A 22,340-nucleotide genomic window follows, 5' to 3' on the forward strand; every position below is an offset into this window, starting at 1 on the left:
CAGTCATTATTTAAAATGCACTATTCAATATCTGAGTACTCATGTGATTTCTGTAGTTTTTCTTGTTGCTTATTTCATTCCATTGTGATCTAAAAAAAATGGAAGATTCTTCCTTTCTCTCTCTCTCTTTTCTTTTCTTTTCTTTCATGGTGCTGGGGATTGAGCCCAGGGCCTTGTGCATGCAAGGCAAGCACTCTACCAACTGAGCCATATCCCCAGCCCCTCAATATTTTTTATTTGCTAAGATTTGCTTTACGATTCAATATATGATCCAATTTGTTCCTTAAGTGGTTGAAAATAAAGTCTGTTCGGCTGCTTGTTACGTGGAATATTCTGTAGATCTCTCTTTAGGTCCAGTTGATCTATAGTGAAGTTGAAATCTTATGTGTCTTTGTTGATTTTCTGTCTGGATGACCTGGTGATGAGAGAAGTGTATTGAAGTCCCACACTCTTACTGGGGCTATCAGTCCCTTTAATGATGTGAAATCAGGTGTACCAACATTGGGAGTATAATTATTTATAATGTTTTATCTTCTTGTGAGATGGTTCCCTTTTCCAATATGTAATGACCTAATTTTGTCTCTTCTTATTTGGGCTGGAAGAGATGAGTATGCCTGTTCCTGCTTGCTCTCAAATTCATTTGCATAGAATATCACCTACGGTCCTTCTGCTTTCAACCTGTGAATGTGTTTGGCTGTGAGGTGTGCTTTTAGGAGACAACGCACAATCGGGTCTCACTTTTTAATCCAATCGTTCCGTCTACGTCATCTAATTAGAGAATTAAAACCATTAACATTCAGTGTTTTTGTTAAGAGATAACGTATTTTTTTCTGTTATTTTGTTTTATTGCTAATATTGGAATCATACCTGATTCTTATTTGCTGATATGTTCTTTTAATTAAATGTATTCTTTCCCTGCTTTCTTGATTTATTTTTACCTTCCTCTTTTGTACCTAGTGTTCCTATAAAAATTTGATGCAATGTTGACTTAGTGGTGATAAAATCCTTGAGTTTCTGCTTATCTTGGAAGCTTTTCGTTTTGTCTTCAATGATGAAGGGCAGCTTGGTTGGATATAGTAATCTGGCTTGACAGTTCTTCTCTGCATCCTCCCTAACCCTCCTGGCTTTCAAGGTTCTGCTGAGAAATCTGCTGTTCTGATGGGTTTGCCTTATAAGTCAACTCAGTTCTTGTCTCATGCAGCTTTTAAAATTCTGTCTTTGCTCTGAAGTTGTGGCATTTTAACCATAATATGCTGTTTTCTGGTCCCCTCTGTATGGAGATCTCAACGCCTTCATTACCTGTATGACCATCTCTTCCTCAAGATGAGGGGAATTTCCTGCTATTATTTAACTGAATAAGCTTTCTGTGTCATTAGTCAGTATCTCCTTTCCTTCCTCAAGACCTGTGATTCTTCATTCAACCTTATAATGTCGTCCCAGAACTCCTGTGTATCCTGTTCCTAGTTTTAAATTTTTTAAAATTTCTGTTGAGACCCTTTAATTCAAAAGCATGATGACAGGGTGTTCACACTATCATGGGAGATGTGCCTCCTCTAAACCTTGTTACGACATCGGCACATTACCTGTCTGACGTGAAAAAAAAATCTGCTGAGTGTTCTAGTTCATGTACTTTATCTTAAGATCCTGATAATATTTCTTCTGCTTGATCTATTCTATTGTTGAGACTCTCCACTGAGTTTTCTGATTAATTGAGTTTTTCATTTCCAGGATTTCTGCTTGCTTCTTTTTCAAGGTTACTATCTCTTCATTGAAATGTCTTTTCATATCCTATATTTTCTCTCTTAGTTTGTTCTATACACCTTTTAATTCATTAATCATTTTGATAATCATCTTTTAGAATTACTTTTTTTCTGATGTTTCCTCCATTTCAATATCATAGATTCAGTTATTGGAAGCTTAGGACAATTGGAACGTATCTTATTCTCTTGTTTTCTCATGTTTCTTATATTTCTTTTTCTTATTCTCTTTTTAAGAATAATTGTCATTGTTATTTTAAATGCATCTCAGGTAAGAAAAAAATAAATCTACTAAATCTTGCCAAAACCATACCCAGAAGGTTCTACTATGAAGATTTTTAGGTAAATGCCAAAGTCAACAGAGTATCGTAGGTTGGAGTGACATTGCTGCATTTTTTATTATCTCATTATGGGCGTACATATTTTTTTTCTTAAATTTTTATTAATTTAATATACCTCAGATAAGGTGCTAAATTCCAGGATATACAAAGAATTCAAAAAGCTTAACCTCCCAATAACCCAATTAATAAAAGGGAAAAGGAACTAAACAGACACATCTCAAAAGAAGAAATACAAACGGCCAACAAATGTATGAAAAAATGTTCAACATTTCTAGTAATTAGGGAAATGCAAATTTAAAACAACACTGAGATTTCAAATCACTCCAGTCAGAATGGCAACCATCAAGAATATAAATAACAATACATGTTTGTTTTTATTTTAATTTGTTCTAATTAGTTATACATGACAGTAGGATGCATTTTGACACATTGTACTCAAATGGAGCGCAGCTTCTCATTCCTCTGGCTGTACATGGTGCAGAGTCACACTAGTGGTATGATCATACATGTATATAGGATAATAATGTCTGTGTCATTTTACCGTCCTTCCCACCCCCACAACCCCACCCCTCCCCTTACTCCCCTCTACACAAACCAAAGTTTCTTCATTCTTCCCTATCTCCCTGCCTCACTATACACATCAGCATCTGCTTATCAGAGAAAACATTCAGCCTTTGATTTGGGGCCACTGACTTATTTCATTGAGCACAATATTCTCTAGTTCCATTTATTTACCTGAAAAATGCCATAATTTTATTCTTCTTTAAGGCTGAGTAATATTCCATTGTGTATATGTACCACATTTTCTTAAAATCAGCATACTACAGTGACACAGCCACATCAATGTTATAGCAGCTCGATTCACAATAGCTAAACTGTGGGACCAACTTAGATGCCTTTCAACGGATGCATGGATAAAGAAAATGTTTCTTGTGTTTCTATGTTGAGATTTGCACATTTGCTAGGAAGGTCAGCTCTTTGAAGCACTGTTATATGGGAGTCATTTTGGTGAGATACTTTATCTTTACCATGAGTGCCAAGCCAGGGGCATGTCTCTGCCTTGAGGTGCCCACTCAACTTGTTGTGGCTGTCTGAGCTCACAGGGCCACACTGTGCTCGACAAGGGACAAACTCTGCTCTTTTCCACCCCAGGAGCAGTGTCTCTGGAATTTCTGCAATAGAGCCTGGCACTCAACCACCCATGGCTGGTGTAGCCTAGACTGCAGGGCTGTGGCGAGAGGGTGCACCTGCAGGTTCTTCTGTGGGTGGTTGGGGCACCCTGCACCCTGGTGGACAGTCAGGAGCACCCTGCCTGCTCTGCTCCATTTCCACTGCTGGTGACAGGGAGTACCCCCAGGTACTGGCAGGGGAACAAGACAGGTGCCAGCTGAGGTGGTAGGTGCAGACCCCATGGCAGGAGGCAGACAAAAGTGTTAGTGGGCTGTAGCCATGGCAGCCTTCAGCAGTGTGCTCCAGTTCTGTTTTCAATGCAGGGTCCATGACCTTCTTAAGATGGCTTCCCAACACTGTTCAGTGACCTTTTCAAGATGCCTCCCTCATGCTCCACAGTGACCTTCTCAGCATGGCTCCCCATTATTGTGCCCCATTTTTCACAAGATGGCTTCCTGTTTTAGTCAGCTTTGTTATCTCTGTCACCAAAAGACCCGACAAGAGCAATTAGTGGAGGAAAAGTTTATTTGGGGCTCACCATTTTAGAGGTCTCAGTCCACAGTCTGCCAAACCCATAGCTCTGGGCCTAAGTGAGTCAGAACATCATGGTGGAAGGACACAGCAGAGCAAAGCTGCTCAGGACAGGACAATCAGGAGGGAGAGAAAGAGAGCACTCTGCTCACTAGGGGACAATATAGGAACCCCAAAGGCATGTCCCAGTGACCTGCCTCCTTCAGCCACATCCTACCTGCCTACAGTTACCTCCCAGATCAGAAGATTAATGCACTGGTTAGTTAAGGCTGTCTCTCCTAACCCAGTAATTTCACCTCTAAACTTCCTTGCATTGTCTTACTTATGAGTTTTCAGGGACTCCTCATATCTAAACCATAACATTCCCCAAATATGTATCTGGGATTGTGTACTGGAAAGTGGATCATACATCCCTGCCAGTACGCCACAAGGTTCCATGCCTATTGTCTGTTAGACTGCCTGCGTGGTGTTGAGACACCACTAATTGTGGCTAATTGTGTTCTCTGAGTCTCCTCCCCCCACTGCCCCACTGTTTCAAGTGTCCCTCTGCATTCTGCTCTGCCACTAGGTGTTTGGAGCTGTGGATCTCCCCCATGCCCTTGTTCACCTCTGCAGTACTTCTTGGGTTTTATTTTGTTGGATTGTTTTTATTCTGGCTCCATCTACTGAACACCAAACTTCAACACCCCGTAATCCACCTGGAATAGACATTGCTCTTTAGGATTTTTTTTTTTTTTAATTATTATGCCCTCTGGAGAGACTGAGGGTCATTGGGTGCTTTCAGGTCACCAGTTCGAAATCCTCTCTTGAGGGTTTAAATGCACAGACAACATATAATCCTGCAATTACATTCCTAAAGCAAATTGAAAACGAAAGTTAGTATGAAATTCTGTACCAGCATATTGTCACAGCTTTAGTTATAATTTCTAAAACTTGGGGGAAAGTAAGGTGCCTTTCAGCAAAAGAAGTGATAAAGCAGCAAGGGACATGCAGTAAATGAATTAGTATCCAATGGTAAAAAAGAGAGCAACCATTGATTCCTTCAGCAACATGAGTAAAATATAAATGTATATCACCAAGTGAAAGAAGGCCACAAGAAAAGCTCTACATGGATTCTCCTCAGATGATATTTAGGAAGAGAATAAAAATAGGAAGGAAAAACATTGTCCACTATCATTGATAAGGACAGAGAAGATGGTTGACTCCCAAGTGATTTCACCAGGAGAAATTCCAGGGTGGCAGAGCTGTTCTATATGGAACTGAGGTAGGATAAATTCACAAAAGTGAACTTTAATGTATGCATATTTAGAGAAAAAAAAAATAGGATGCTATGAAATACCAGGATAGAAATCAGGCTATGAGAGATGGATCCACCTATATTGAAAGTATATAATACAATTTAAGAGAGCGTGAAAAGAGGTACTTTGGAAATAATACTTTGACTGGAAATTTTATGTCTAAAGACAAAATGAACTATGCAGAGGTAATTCAATTTGAAGAGATCTATCTGGGATTATAGTTCTGGAATATACAGGCCCCCAAAATATGGTGCCCATGTCCTGCGGAGGCCCCCCCCCCCCCGACTGCATCACAACATGATGGAAAAACAGAAACAGTCAAAGTGCAAAAAGGTTCAAACACAGGGATGACCTCACTCTGTGACAATCTGCATTTGCAAGAGCTCACTCCAGGAGATCAACGCTAATTCCTTCTCTGAGTGATGTCCTCAGTAACCTATCTCCTTCCCACTAGGTCTCATCTCTTAAAGATTCCGCAGCTTCCAACACTGCCATGCTAAAGACAGAGCTACTAGCACATAACCCTTTGGGGTACACCCTCAACTACACTATAGCAAAAATGCAGGAGTCCCAGCCTACCAAAATAATCCTGGAAAAGAACAAAGTTGGAAGACCCTTATTCCCCAATTTTGAAAGTCACTACAAAGATGCAGTATTCGAGAGAGTGGGCTACTCATACAGGATAGACATGAAGCAAGGCAAGATGACGAAGAATCCAGTGGTAAGCCCATGTGGCCAACTGATTTTTTATTAAGATCACTTAATGGGGAAAGAATAGTCTTTTCAGGACACTGCACAGGGACAATTAGATATCTGCATGCAAAAGAATGAAATTGGATGTCCACCACACACTATCTACAAAAATTATCTACTAATGGATCAAGAACTAAGTTTCAGAATGCAAATGATAAAAACTAGTAGCAGGAAGCAGAATTTTAAGTCTTTGTGATTTTTGTTAGGAAATATTTCCTACTCGTAACACCAGAAGTTTAATGTGCAAAAGAAAAAAAAAAATGATACCGCCAGATCTTTTTAAAAAATTGCTACAAAAGACATCATTAAGCACAATGAATCTCCACATCATGTACAACCACAAGCCTGGGATCCTAATTAGAATAAGATATAGTCCACGTTTGTATTAAGGCACTAAGAAGATTTAAGATGTGTTCCAGAAAGGAGAGGATGCCATAGAGGATTCAAAGAAGAAAAGAACAGAAAAAAAGATTTTGGAAATTAAAAATGAATCAGTCGGATTTATTAACAATATACTTAAATATAATTCAGAAAATAAGTAGCTACATATTGAATTAATATTTAGAAGGACAAGTCATAGAAAATGGCCTTCGCTGAAATTTCTATTAAAAATAGTGATACTCTTTTGTATTCATTATGTTCCATGACACTTAATTGCATTAATGGTCTGAATATTTAAGCTTATTTTGAAAATCATAGACAAACAGGAAGCTGCGAAATTAGAACAGAGAGGCATGTGTACCTTAATCCAGGTCATACCCAGAGTTGTGTCTTACATAATAATAATTCAGTATCAGAACAAGGCATTTGACTAACATTCAATACATATATGTAGTTCTATATCCTTTTATCACATGTGTAGGTTCATGTGTGCTCAAGTTACAAACAATGACATCACCACAAAAACCTCCTTCATGCTACTGGTTCATATTACATGATACATTCATCCCCTTCTCTCCCACCACTCCCCACACCTGGCAAGCGGGGATCTTTTCTCCATGTCCACAATTTTGTTATCTACAGGTGATAAATAATTGAAATCACACACGTGTGACCTTTTGAGATGGGTGCTTTTTCCTTGGCATAGGCTTCTTGAATTCTATTCAAGGTGCATGTGAATTAATGGTTTGTTCTTTTTAGTGCTCAATAGTATTCCAAACTGTACAAATGACTGTGTCAATTTGGTTATTCATTCTCTTATTGTGATTGTTCTGAGTTTGGATTAGTGAAAATAAAATTGCTTAGGATAAATGTGCAAAATCTTTTCAAGTGTTCATGTTTTTTATTCTCTGACATGAATTACCCTAAGAGTGTGAGAGCTGGGTTTATGATTAGTTGCATGTTTAGTTTTTTGAAGACACTACCAAACTGTCTTCTAGGACCTCTGTACCATTTACCTTCTCACCTGCAACTATGAAGGATGCTGTTTCTTCAAAAACACACCAGTATCTGGGTTCATCACCGGTTTCCATTGTTGCTGTTTGTACTACTGTGTGCCTGATGATATGTTTGGTTTAAATGGTTCAGCAACTAATTCTTTAAATCCAGAATCAATTTTGAGTTTGCCTTCATATAAGCTGTGAGTTGTATCAAGTTTGGTTTTTTTCTCTTTTACCCCTTATTTCAGCCAATTAGTCCAACACATTTGTTAAAAATACTATCCTTACTCCATTTAATTATCTTTTCAAGGTTGTCAAAAATAAGTTGGTCTTACCTGAGTTACTCTGTTCTGGATCTCCCCACAGCCCTGGAGACCTCTAGAATCTTTCTCCATTTATACTGCACACCTCAGTTAAGAGGGATACACAGTAAGTCTTGAGATTGGGTAGACTGATTCCTCATGTATTTCTTTCCTTCTTTGGCTCTTATAATTTCTTTACTTTTCCATGTAACTTTAAGAATAATTTTGCCCATATCTGAAAACATATATTTCTGTGATTTTAAAAGTAAATGTGTTTAATCTACATATTAATTTTGATAGAATTGACATATTTATGGAATTTAAATATTCTAGTCCATGAATAGAGAAGGTCTTTGCATTTATTTAAATCTCTGACTTCTTTCATCTGTGTTCCATAGTTTTGACATTCAGATTCTATGCATTTTATTAGATGTGCATATACATATTTTATTTTTAAATTTTCACATTTAATAATTCTACTTGCTATTTTGTTTTCAATCTCAGTTTCTAAGAGTTTCTGATTTATACACTAATCTTGCATATAGTTTTAGCATCTTGTGACATTAATTTCAGTTTCTAAGTGTTCGTTGCTTGTATGCTGCTGTTGCGTATAGCTCTTGCACTTTGTGAAATTGCTGGGGTCTTTTGTTGTAGTGAGCTGTTTGGTTTTGTTTTTCTATTGAGTATTTTGTTTGATTTATTGTATCCTTCATTTTAAAAATTTCTTACTGTTGTTTTTTTTTTTTTCAGGGTCTCTATCTCTCTCTTGAAGTAATCTTTTGCTACCTGTATTTGCTCTCTTATCTCATTGTTGGAGTGGTCAATTTTTGCCTGTTTTGCTCATTTAGGTCATTCTTTAATTCACAGATCATTTTAATTAGGAACCTTCTGAACTCCTTCTCTGACATCTCATCAACGTCACTGTCCATGGGTTCTGTTATTACAGTGCCCTGGTTTGTTTGGGGCACCTTCTTCCCTTGTTTTTTCATGTTGTCTATGTGTCTTCCTTTCTTGCAGTGTGGATCTGAGATATTACAGTCTCTTCCCTCTCTTCTTGTAGTACCCGTGCAGATTGTCTGTATGTTGGGCTTCCAGACCCTGCTGGTGTCCCTCAATGAATGCTACTGCATCCTGGATGTGGGTCCTGTGCAAGTTGGCGTGGGTGATCTGGGCGCTGGACTTGACCTCCTATGGTAGTCTTCTGGGCAGAAGAGTCGGTCCTGCACCAGAGGCTAGGCTCTGGCTGGTGTCTGCCCTTCTGGGGGAGGGGTGAATGGCCTACTGAGAGGGTGGGTTCCACAAGGGCTGGTGTGGATGGTCTCTGTTTGGTTTTTTTGTAGATTCTTTATAAACTTCTATGTACATCATTATGCTGTCTGCAAAAGGGAGTTTTCTTTTTTCTTTTTTTTTCTGGGATATGTGCTGTTTTGATGTTCTAATATTGCTTTGTGGCAATGACTAGAACTTCATTCCTATCTTGTATCTGATTATTATGGAAAAGAAATAGAGAAATCATTGTGTTTTCGCCATAAAGTATTATATTAAATGTAGGCTTTTTGTTGATCTTTATTAAATTCCGTAGTTTGCTGAGAGGTTTTGTCATGAATAAATTTAAATTTTCTCAATTGCTTTATCTGAATAAGTTGATAGGATTATATTATTTTTTTCTTTTGCCAGTTAATATAGTAGATGACATTGACTTACATTCAAATATTGAAGTTTTTATCATTGCATATCTGGAATGAGAACGTTGATCTAAATTTATTTTTTGGTAGTATCTTTGTCTGATTTTGTTACAGAGTAATGCTTACATTTTAGAGGGAACTAAGAAGAGTTTCCTGTTCTATTTTCAGAAAAAGTTCTATAAAATTGGTATTAATTATTTTTCTTTAAAAATGCGTTATTAGTAAATTATAGTTTGGCATAATAGTGGGATTCATTTTGATATAATCATACTAGCAAGGAATATAATTACTTTACTTTGGTCCCTAGGTTGTTCCCTTTTACTGTGTTAATGATCATTTTTTAAATGTTTAACAGAATTCTCCCTTTGGTCCTGGAATTTTGTTTCACATTCTTTTCCAGGTTTATTGTGATAAGAACACTTAACATGAGACTATCCTCTGAAAAGATTTTTTTCTGTACACAATACAGTGTTGTTTTTTAAAAAAGCATTTTTTAAAGTTGTATATGGACACAACATCTTTATTTTATTTATTTATTTTTTATGTGGTGCTGAGGCTCAAACCCAGTGCCTCACATGTGCTAGGCATGTGCTCTCCCACTGAGCCACAAACCCAGCCCCAGCATTATTATTTACAGGCACAATGTTGTAAAACAGACCTCTGGAACTTATTCATTTAACATAACTGAAATTTTAGATCCTTTGATTGGCACTCCCCTGTTTTCCCTCTGTCCAGGACCTGGAAACTATGATTCTATTCTTTGTATCTGTGAGCTGTGTGTGCATTCTAGATACCTTATGTAAATGAGTCAGGTGGTACTTGTCCTTCTGTGACTAGCTCATTCTGTTTACCCTAATGTACTCCAGGTCCATCCATATTGTGATATGTAGTAGATTTTTTTTTTCTTTTTGAGGATGCACCATATTTTTCTAATCCATTTATTCATGGATGGATGTAAGGAAAGGGTAGCCTCTTCAAAAACTGATGTTAGGAAAATTATATATCCAGATGCAAAAGAATAAAATCAGCTCTTCTCTTTATAGTACACATTAAAGACACAAAACTAACTAAGACTTACATGTAAGATCTAAAACCACAGAACTCCCAGAGAAAATAGAGGAAAAGCTTTATAACATTTGGTCTTGACCGTGATTTCATGTATATAACACCAAAAGCTCAGGAAATAAAAGCCCAAAGCAGATCACTGAGACTATATCAAAGTAATGCTGTGCATAGCAAAGGTAAATTCAATACAGTGGAAGGGTAATTTAGGGAATGGGATAAAATATTTGCAAACCATATATCCGATGAGGAGTTAGTCTCCAGAATACAAGTGGAACTCCTAAACTCAATGACAATAAAAAAAAGAATAACTAATAACCTGATTTAAAAATTGGCTAAGGATTTGAATACACAATTCCCCAAAGAAGATATAAAATGGCCATTGTAAAAAAAATAAAAATAAAAAAATAAAATGGCCATTGTAAATATTCAAGGACACAAATCATCAGGGGAATACAAATCAAAACCACAATGTGATGTTTATCACCTTGCATCTGTTAGGAAGGCTACAGTGGGGAAAAAAATACAAAATGAAAATTATTATCCAATCCAAAATTTTCTCAAAAGAGTCAAAATTAGAGTATTTACCCAAATGAATTAAAATCAGTATCTCAAAGAGATAATATTAGCATGCCTATGTTCATTGCGGTACTATTCCCAATAGCATTAGCATGGAAAAAATTTAAATGTTCACAGGATTTTAAATTAATGATTTCATATTTAATGGTTATAATTTAATAATATAAGATTGTTCAACTATTAACAAGTTAACTGCATTTTTCTTCATCTAAGAATATCTTGATCCCTCTTACTTCCTGAAGTATATTTTCACTGAAAACAGAAATCTGAGTCACCAGTCCTGCTTCTGGCCTTTGCTGTGTTCATGAGGAGGACTTTGTCGAATTGTTTTTCCCTGTTTGTAGTTTGTGCCCCCTCACTTTATCTTAAGAATTTTGCTTTGTTTTTAGTTATCAGAAGTTCAATTATGATATCTCTCATGCATTTCTCTGTACTCTGTTTCGGTTTTATTGAGGTTTATGGATTTTGCCAAATTTGAAGGAATCCTCAGCCATTATTTATTCAAATACTTTTCATTCTCATCAATTTTATTTCCTTTTTCTGGACACTTATGAGTGTTAGATATTTAGTAATAGTTTCATATATCCCAGATGCTCAGTTGAAATTTTTTACAGTCTATTTTCTTTGTTTTTCAGATTGGCTAAATTCTATTATTTTATCTTACATTTTGCTATTTCTTTCCTCTTTCTCTCCTTTTGGGTGTTTTATTTGGATTATTATTTATTTTTGGTCCTAAAGTTTTCATATGCTGCTTCTTTTTGGTGGGGGGTGGTACTGGGGATTGAACTCAGGGGCACTAGACCAATGAGCCACATCCCCAGCCCTATTTTGTATTTTATTTAGAAACAGGGTCTTACTTTTATTGAAGTTGGCTTTGAACTCTTGATCCTCCTACCTCAGCCTCCCAAGCCACTGGGGATTACAGGCACGCGCCACCGTGCCCAGCTCATAGGCTGCTTCTTAATATCATCTATTTTTTTACTTGACTTTATGTTTTCATTTGTTTTTGTAATTCTTCATTGAAACATTTTAATGATGGCTGCTTTACAAATCCTCCTCAGACAATCCCAACACCTGCATTTTCTTAAGGGTAATATCTGGGTTTTGTCTTTTTAGTTGGAGATCTTTCTAATGTTTAGCCTGAAAGTTATTTTTATTTGAAATCAGGTATCATACAGCAAGAATCTGCACCCTCCTTCCGTTTGGTATTTTAGCAAACCTCTTCTAATGTTATTCTGGTAGGTGAAGGAATGTCTCCACCTCATTACTGTCAGGTTGGGATGGAAAGTTAGGTTCTCCACTTGGTCTCCAGTGTCATCTGGGGGAAGTGCAGGTGCCTTACTTCTGGGGAGCAGTGGGATATCAGGCTGCAACTATCCTGCTGGGAGGGGCAGGTACCTTCTCCCTGTCAAGGGTGGGAGTCTGAGCCCTTTCAGGGCTTGTGCTGCTGGGAAGAGGAATGGCTTCAGCTGGAATAGGACAGCTGTTCGCTAAAGATTTTCTCTATTGCAAGGATGCCTCTTTTCTGATGTTTGGGCCAAAAAAATCAGACTTTTCCTTGCAGATCTTTATGTCTGCACCTGTTGATGTTCTTGTTTCTTCCGTACCCACTCTGGGCTGTATTCTCCACCCAGCTTTTCGTTGGGTTCTGCTTTCCCTTGCCTATCGCCCTCTCTCTAAATTTCTTGTTTATTTTATACAGGATGCCCAGAGTTTTAGTTGTGCTCATCAGGAAGAATAGGAAACTATAAACACTCCATCTTCCTGGAAGTTGAAATCCAATCTGTAAGAATTTTAATCATTTCTTTTCTAGCATCTGTCTACCCTACTACAATGTAGGTTCTGTGGGGATAATATATATATATTACTTTTTTTTTAGCTAATGATGAACAACAAAGTCTAACCAAACTCTGGCACATATTATATATTTATTGAAATTTCCTGAATGTTTGAATCAATGAGGCTTTTCATTGTGCAAATCTGTTTGGTATTCAGTAATACTTCCAATTCCTAGAGAAAATTGTTTTGATCTCATATGTATATTCCAAGCCCAATTAGCAAAATTCAATTGTATCCAGTGGCTTGGGAGGCTGAGACAGGAGGATCGTGAGTTCAAAGCCAGCCTCAGCAAAAGTGAGGCACTAAGCAACTTCGTGAGACCCTGTCTCTGATTAAAATACAAAGTAAGGCTGGGATGTGGCTCAGTGGTCGAGTGCCCCTGAGTTCAATCCCTGGTACCCATCCTCCAAAAATATTCAATTGTAGATGCACAAGCAAAATATTTTCTAACACCAAAGACTCAAAGTTGAGCATCTTCAAGTCTTTTTGGAGGGTTCTGTGAGCCTCAGTTGAGGGTCTCATTTTGTTGGGAGCATAATGAAAATATGAGCCAGGGAGTGTCTTATGGAGATCACTCTCTCTGCCTTACACAAAGAGAACGGTTAGAGTTGGAAGCACCAGGAGAAGCAATAAATTATGATGTGTATATTCAAGTGGTTGTAGGAGAGAGAACAAAGTCTTGTGGTAATGGATGGTGAGGAAGAGGAGGTCCGAAGGCCTGAGGGACAACCTACAGGACTCCAGGGGAATTACTGAAAGAAGCTAAATGGTGGGGTCGTGGCTCAGTGGTGGAGTGCTCGCCTAGCATCACGAGGCACTGGGTTCGATCCTCAGCACCTCATAAATGTAAAACAAAGACATTGCGTGCATCTAAAACTAAATATATATATATATGAAGCTAAATGGCTCTGAACTTGCTCGCTTAAAAAACGTGCAAGTGGAGGAAACTGTGTGTAAGGGAAAATGAAGAGTTTAATTTGCAGTCCATTAAAGGTCAAATAAATGTCCTTCTTTATGTGAGGATGTGAAGTGGATCGTGGAGCACCCAGGACCGCAAGGAGAAGTCAGGGCTGCGAGCCACGCAGATGTGTGTGAAAAAGGACCTTGGGGCGGGGGTGGGGGAGAGGATTCAGACACAGAAGGGAAAGGACCTGGGACTAAACACCAAGGAACCTTAAACACCAGTAGAGAAGGCAGCTGCAGCAACGCCCCCTCCATGTTGCCACCGACAGAAGAGCACAGGCAAAGCCCCTCCAATGACTCCCCCAGCCCTTCTGGCCTGGCCTTTCCCCGGTCTCAGGGACCCAAGGTCATCAATGTGGCTCAAGGACTGCAACACTTACGTAGAAGGAAACGTGCTCCTGTTTGGGATCCAAGCTGGCCAGCTCTCTCTCTTAGGGTCCTCAGTGACCTCAGCCTGGATATGGCGGCTGTGGGCAAGCACGTTTCAGGATTGGCTCTGTGCGGCCTCTTCCTTCTTTTAAAATATGAACTTTGGTTTCCATACATGTTATTCTTTTTGTTTGTCCTTCATGTCCATGGGTTCATAGTTCTGACAACAACCATCGCAGACAGAAAATATTTATATACATATTTTTTGAACTCTATCTGGCTATGCATGGTGGTACCTGCCTATAATCTCGGCTACTTGGGAGGCTGGGGCAGGAGGATCACATATTCAAGACCACCTGGGAAACTTGGCAAGACCCTATCCCAGAGTAAAATAAAAATTGCTGGGGATGTAGCTCGAATTTAAGAGTGCTTGGCTAGCATGCACAAGGCCCTGGTTCAATCCCCACACATACACTACACACACATATCACACAATTGTATCTTTACTAAATATGTTTAATTTTTTTCTTATCATTATTCTATAAACAAGTACAACAACTATCTACACAGCATTACCTCGTATTAGTATTATAGGTAATCATCCAGAGATGATTTTAAATGGACTAGAGGATGTGTGCAGGTTACATGTGAAAGCTATACCACTGTATATAAGGGACTTGAACATCCGTGGATTTTGGTATCCAGAGGATTCTGGACCCAACTTCTGCTGCAACCATTGTTTATAGTTTTCCAAGGGCTTCAAAGGGAGGTGGGGAGTGCAGGGCAATGTATTTTTTTGTATAATTTTATTATTCTTATTTTAAAAAACTAATTTTCTGGTGACACTAGGGATTGAGCCCAGGGCCTTTGGCATGCTAGGCAAGCACTGAGCTATGCACCCAGCCCAAAGGCAATATCTTGACTACACTATCTTTGAATTACCTTTGCTTTCCTCAGTGCCTGCAGACACACTGGGAGGTGTACACGTCTTCTACTGTTGTAGGGATTCATTATATAATAGTTGTGAATTGGTTGGAAAATGCATAGTTAAGCACTCAAGAAATGTCAGTTTGCTACATTGTTTTGGAAGAATCCATTCTCCAGTAGGTTCTGAAAAAAATAGAAGATGGAATGGTCAATTCCCCCTGCATTTTGTGATTATTCCCTGATTTATTATCACTCATTTGAATTGGCATGGAATTCTAGGTTAGACCGTACTTCCCCTAAATTTGAAGACGCCGCTTGCTCTTCGGGTTTCCTGTGATTGTCTCCAGCTATCCAATGCCCTTCTAATTCTTGAGTCTTTGTATAGAACTTCTTCGCTCCTCCTCCAGAAGTTCTCAGTCTTTCTTTATAGTCTGGAGCTGCTGGATTGGTTATCTAATTTTTGATCTTTTCCGTCATCTCTTTTCATATTTGTTCTGAGACGTGCTCAGTTGTATCTTCCACCCATGTATGGGGATTTTCATAGCTGATACACCTTTTTAAAAGATCTCAAAAGTTTTATCATTTTTAGGCTCCCCCATGTTGGAGTGACATGCCTGTGACCCTGCCAGTCCCTGCCCTGAGAACTGCACTGGGCATTGTCTTCATAGGGACTCTGTGGTTTTCCACCCCTTCCCCAGCCTAGGGCAGGTTTCTGCCTGGTCCTCAAGGCTCTTTGGGCACCCTCTGAAATCCACATCCACATGGAGGTGAACTTGAACTCTGTGCTCCTGAGGGTTCTGCTCGTGCTGTGTAGAGGGGCAGCCACTGTGACCCATACACACCTGGACCCACTGAGCCACAGCTAGGATAGCTGAAGTGCTGTGGCAGAATGTGGGGCCTGAGACCTAGGACATCATCAGAAAGAGAGTACTGAGGCCCTGAGGGTGACCGAGGCCCCCTTTTTAACATTGTTCTCTCTCCTAGGCCTTGGTATTGTGGGTCTGTGAGGAGTGGGGCAGCTCCAGTAATCTCAAGAGAGGCTTTTCAGGGTCACTCTTCCATCTTCTTAATAAGTTTCCTTCCACCTGCACTAATCTCATTAAACAGTTGCTTGGCTACAGCCTTGGTATTCTCTCCCGAACCTACTATTTTATCCACAACCCTTGGTACTGGGGCTTGAACCCCATGCCCCATGCAGGCTGGGCAAGCCCTCTACCACCAAGTTACCTCCCCAACACTGCTGTTGTATTCTTTGCTACAGGATCAGGCTGATAATTTTCCAATTCTGTAAGTTCTGCTTTCTTTTTTATATAAACCTGTCTTTAGTTTGTTCCCCTCTTCTCACATTTTACCATAGGCGGTCAAGAGGAGCCATGTTGTACCCTTCACACTTTGCTTAGGAATTTCTTCCACCAAATATCCTACTTCATCTCTTGGAAGTTCCTCCCTTCCACAAACACAGGACACAGGCACATTGCAGCCAGGTTCTCCAGAACTTCGTCACAAGCAGAACCTCTCCTTCCTTTGCCAGTGATGGTCCTTGCTTCTGTCTGAGATCTCCTCGGAATGATCTCTACTGTCCTCATTTCTGCCAACACCCTGATCACGACCTCTTAGGTAATCTCAGAGAAGAATGGCCTTTTCTCTAGGGTCTTCTTCTCCTTCTGAGCCCTCAATACATCACCGTTTACAGTCCACTCGTGGCGACACATTTTCGCCAGTTGTTTTTGCTGCTGCGACCGAAATACATGATAAGAACGATTTTAGAAGAGGAAGAGTCCATTCAGGGCTCACGGTTTCAGAGGTCTCAGTCCATAGGCAGCCAGCTCCATAGCTCTGGGCCCAAGATGAGGAAGGACATCACAACAGAAGATTCTGACGGAGTAAAGCAGCTCAGAACATGGTGCCAGGAATCAGAGCGACTTCTCCCCTCACCAAGGACAAAATATATACCCCAAAGGCAGCCCCCCAGCCTGCCTCCTCTAGTCACGGCCTACCTGCCTACAGTTACCGCATGGATTAGTGCACTCATTAGGTTAAAGCTCTTACAGCCCAATCATTTCACCTCACAGTGAGCTCTTGAGGGACACCTCACATCTAAACCATAACACAAGCTCAGCTTTCTCTAACCCCCCACACCTCCAAACTCTTTTACTCTCTGCCTGTTACCTGATTCTGAAATTTCTTGCACATTTTGAGATGTTTGTTACAACACCCCTCTTGTGGGTACACATATCTGTAGTCGTCTGTTCAAGTCACTGTAATAAGATACCTTACAGTGGGTTATTTGTAAACAGTAGAAATGTCTTGCTCACAGTTCTGGAGGTTGGGAAACCAGGACCAAGGGGCAGCAGATTCACTGGCAAAGACTCACCGTCAGCATGAGGTGGCATGTTGCTATGTTCACATGTGATGGAAGGCGCAACTGAAGTCCCCTGTACCTCTTCTCCAAGGCTGTCAATCCCATTCAGGAGGGCTCTGCTCTTATGATCGAGTCACCCCCTAAGCCCTTACCTCTCAACACCAATGCTTTGGGATTTGGTTACCAGCATTTGAATTTAGGAGAACACAAATATTTAAAACACAGCACAGTTTAAAAAATCAACTGAAGAGCCTGGTAATGGAAGCAATTCTGTCTTGGTATTATTTCAATAATGCCCATCATTTGTCTCATTCTAGGTTTTTAGCTCATCCAATTTTGATTGTGTGAATACTTCCAGAATTTTCACTTTCTGTGCCTAAAATTTTTTTTCAACTATAAGCTTCTCTAAGATTATAAGTGTTAGAGTCTGTAAATAAGTCAAAATAACACCTGGCATTTTGCCAGGGGAATGTTAGAGTTCGTAAACAAGTCTGGATGGTGCCTGGCAAAATGCCAGAGGGAGTGGTTTGAGAAGTAACAAAAGCGAGCCATTAAGTGTGGAGATTCCTTATTGGTTGACTGATGTATCTAGTTTATGCTAATTAGATAAGCTGTGTGGAATGTATAAATACTGTTCCTGTCCTGCAATAAAGGGCTCCCACTCCTGCTGTATCAAGTACACAAGTTATTCGTCACCCCCCCTGATTATTCTGCTGCAGCCGGACTGCGGCAGATGGTGGCCCGTACGGGGAGCCCCGGGACATTCGGGGGTAAGTGACGAAAAAAAGCTGCTCGTCCATAGATAGGACGGGAGCAAATCTGCTCGTCCCTAGGCAGATAGGGCGAGAGGAAAAATGGCCATTTCGAGAAAATGGAGAAGATTGATACAGTATGTTTGTGTCTTGTTTTGTCTCAGTGTATTGTATTGTCTTTGTGATGAAAATATGGAAGGGGTGAGAAGTAAATTACTAAGGGAAGAAGGCACCCCAGTGGAACCAAGAATAGTTAGGGCATGTGTTGATAAGAGCCCAGGAACTCTAGTCAGAAAGAAAAAGAAAGTTCAGAAGAAGAAGGATTATCAGGAAAAAAGTTGCAGCAAAAGGCTATTACTAAATACTTTTCGTTACCGGAGGGTGCGTGAAGCGGAGAGGCGGCTGCCGAGTGTGCAAGCCGGTCACAGCGCAGCAAGGATTTTCCAAGAGGCAGCGGCGACTGGCCCTTCCCCGCCTCCTGGCCGGGGAGCTGGCTCTTCCACTGCCGCGAGCCCAAATCTAGACCTGACCTGGAGGCACAGTCTCGCAGGCTCTTGCTCCCTGTGCCCAGTAGCAGTTTGAGTCCGGGACACTCCCCAGGGCCATCTGGGGCTGCCCAGGCACTACAGCCAGCAGAAGACGCTACTGGTGTCCCTGATGTTTGGTCATTTTCAATGCCAATAACTAAGCTACAATGGTTCTCCCACACCTGGAAGCTAATGAGTAATGAGCACTATTAAGGCTTATTTCAAATGCAAAAAAACTTGAGATAATGTACTAAATTGTTCAGAAGGTTGTTTTCTTAGTAGAATGCTACAGGATTTTCTTTAGCCATCCGGAGTTCCTGCCTTCGTCCCAGTGCCGGTAAAGACCAAGGTGGAAGAATTTCCAGTGTTGCTGAAAACCGGACGAGACTTCGGCTGAGAAACGGACGAGACTTCGGATCAAGCTAGCTGCCTGCAGAACTTACCTGGACTGTGATTTAAGCTAGCTGCCTGCAGAACTTACCTGGACTGTGATTTACCTAGACTGTGAGTTAATCTATTGAGACACTGCTTTACCTGGACTGAGACAACAAACTGTAATCTACAACAAATTGTAACTCGGTATCTTTGCTAACAGTGTCATTGCTGGTATAATTTTTCCAAGGGCTTCTTGCATGGAGCCATCAATTGGCTTGGTATTGTGGCATTTTGTATTCTCCCTTTCTGTTTGTAGCAGGTTATTTATGGTGTTTCTGTAAAAACCACTATGGTCGTTATTTAAATTAAACAAAAGGGGGAAATGTTAGAGTCTGTAAATAAGTCAAAATAACACCTGGCATTTTGCCAGGGGAATGTTAGAGTTGGTAAACAAGTCTGGATGGTGCCTGGCAAAATGCCAGAGGGAGTGGTTTGAGAAGTAACAAAAGCGAGCCATTAAGTGTGGAGATTCCTTATTGGTTGACTGATGTATCTAGTTTATGCTAATTAGATAAGCTGTGTGGAATGTATAAATACTGTTCCTGTCCTGCAATAAAGGGCTCCCACTCCTGCTGTATCAAGTACACAAGTTATTCGTCACCCCCCCCGATTATTCTGCTGCAGCCGGACTGCGGCAATAAGGAGTTTCTTTTTAACTAGAGAGGAAATTCATAAGTCAGCATGGAAACACAAAGCAAGTTTGAGTTATAGCAGCAGCTGTTCTTCCACACAAACCTCATAGAAGCACATTTTAATAAGACACAAGATGTTATTATTTATCTCTTCCTAAATTTTATTTCATGAGTTTGTATTTTCTTCATTCTTTGCATTCAGATTTGCACTTGCAGTGTTTTGTCAACAGCCAGTCCATGACAAATTCCATGACATTTTTTCCTGGAATTTTGCATCCGCAAACTGCCATTTGTTGATAGAACCTGAGAAAACCAAAGGTGAAGCAGGGATTGTCAAGGCCATTCCACTCTTTTCCTGTTGAGACTGAGTCTAATATGAATGTATTCCTTGCCCCGATTTAAATGGACAATGGATTCAACAAAGTAACATTCCGTTTTTGCACCTGTCTCCGGGATATTTGCGCTGGATATTCTGGAACCATCTATGAAAACCACCTTTGGATCAATACAGCTCAAGGGGGCTCACCTGTCTGCACAAGATTTTTTTTTTCATGACAGAGTTATAAAATATGGGGAACCTGTGGCCAAGTGGAAGGGCCAGGGCTTTGCTGGTGCCAAGCTGTGTTAGGTACAGATGGTGAGATGGTGTCGTGTGCTGTTTTTTTCTCCTCTGTCCCTACTTCCCTCTGGGAGCTTGAGTCACGGTCCTCCCCACTTCCCGATGCTGCCCACTGGTGTCCTGACCTCAGACACGCTCGCTGACCTCTCTCACATCAAGCAATTACTTTTCTCAACACGTCATGATCATAACTGGCAGGTGGAGCCCATGGGGTCAATATGGGCTTCATCTGCCAGTTATGATCACGACAAATGGGCAAGTCTCTCATCCTCAAACTGAATTTCTGAGCTTCTACTTTGTGCAGGATATTCATTGACTTCAATTCATTATTGAAAGAAATAAACACAGCCTCTGGTACCCAGGTGTTGAGAGTCTAATGGGAAAGAAGCAAGCGCTCAAAACAGGTACAGAGGAGGTAGAGACGGGGCCAAGACTTTGCCAGGAAACTCACAGGGAGCTTGAATCGCTCTCTGTAACTGCTGGCTCCTGGGCAGGCAGACTCTTGTCTGCTACTAAACGTGGCTGATTTAATTGAGAGCAGCCTCTGTCTACCTGCTCAGCTCTGCACCACGCCACACCCTTCCCCAATCCTCACACCTCAGTGATCACATGGGCATCCTCTGCCTGAGGCGGTGATGGGTGCTGTCCACGTGCTGGCCAAGAGAGATGCAGCTTGCAACCTTCAACGGTTGGTGAAAACAACTAACACTCAAATGAGTTATGCAATTTCTTAAAATGCATGTTAAAAATTACAATGATGAAGCTTATTGCATTTTCTTGAATTTTATGGCTCCCTTTAAATTCTAATCACTTTCCAAAGCCCATATTAATCTCTGATAGGTAATTTCATTAAAAGCTAAGTGGGGGGCTGAAGTATTTGAGGAATCAAAATCCTTTCTTATATTGGAACCAGAAAAAAATAAAGTGAATGTGCACCTCCCCACCTATTTGTTAATGTGACTTTGTCCTCAGAGCAGGCGAACATGTCATGGGAGTTTTTAACTTGACAAGTCGGTCCTATGAATGTGGCAGAACTGTAGATTAGCCAGAAGCATAATTTGTCCTCTGCTCGTCAGTGATTCCTATGGTTTTATCTATGTTGACTTCATAAACTGTGTTTGTGAAAAAAGTACCACTGTTTTAAGTGGCTATTTTGCTTCTCCTGCAGCTTCTTGCTATGCTATGAGATTCACTTTCCCGGCATATGATCTGTCATCTCATTCAGCATGTGAAACGCACAGGTGGGCGTCCTATGCATGGCCGCATCTGAAAGAACAAATGTCCTGGCTGATGTTCCCTCTGGAAGCCAGTCCATGGACTCACGCGGGGTGGGGGGTTGGATGTCTGTGTACCTCAGGCTGCATTCCCTGTGACTCTGAGACTGAAGCAGATACGGGGTACAGCATGTCGGGATTCTTGCCCTAATCATGGCAGGTAAGGAACTTAGCTCAGAAATCATTGGGTTGAAGTGTCTCAAATAACTGGCTTGGAGAAGTTTTCCTTCCAGCACTTCTCCTGAATCCACAGAGGCAGGACACTTAGTGAAGTAGATGACACATTCCCAGGTGCATGTGCATGTATAAAAACTGAGACCCTTTGGTCACAGTCACTGTCCCTGTAGGTGGTCTAGGTTGGGTATAGGAGGAATGGAAGAGGACATGAAAACACGGAGGGCCACATTGAGTCTGGGATCAAAGGACAGCTTCTGAGGGGAGTAGTGGGAGAACACTCTAAAGTCCAATAAAAAAGTAAGGAAGCCCACTTAATGGGCAGAAGGAGCAGAAACTTCCAGAAAACATTGAATCCTGCCCACAGGTACAGAAGAAGAGCCCAGGTCCTTTAATGAATCAGGAATGTGTCTGTCAGCTTTTGGTTGTTGTGGCTAAAATACCTGAGAAGAACAACTTGGAGGAGGAGAGATTTATTTTGGCTGATAGTTTCAGAGGTTCAGTGCATGGTTGGCTGAATCCAGGGTAGAAACATCATGGTAGAAGGACAGATTGGAAGCAGAGAGAGAGGGGTGCAGAGAAGGGGTCAAGCCAAAGATAGCCCCTTCCA

The 22,340-nt window shown here is 40.6% G+C and overlaps 1 non-coding gene across 1 annotated transcript; it reads left to right on the forward strand.

Moving 5' to 3' along the window:
- The first annotated feature begins 1,492 nt into the window (after window positions 1-1,492).
- Window positions 1,493-1,593, forward strand: LOC125615890. Its single transcript, XR_007346483.1, has one exon. It is a non-coding gene; the product is annotated as a small nucleolar RNA U13 (small nucleolar RNA).
- The last annotated feature ends 20,747 nt before the right edge of the window (window positions 1,594-22,340 follow it).

Source organism: Marmota marmota, unplaced genomic scaffold, assembly GCF_001458135.2.
Source record: "Marmota marmota marmota unplaced genomic scaffold, marMar, whole genome shotgun sequence".
NCBI classification, from domain to species: domain Eukaryota; kingdom Metazoa; phylum Chordata; class Mammalia; order Rodentia; family Sciuridae; genus Marmota; species Marmota marmota.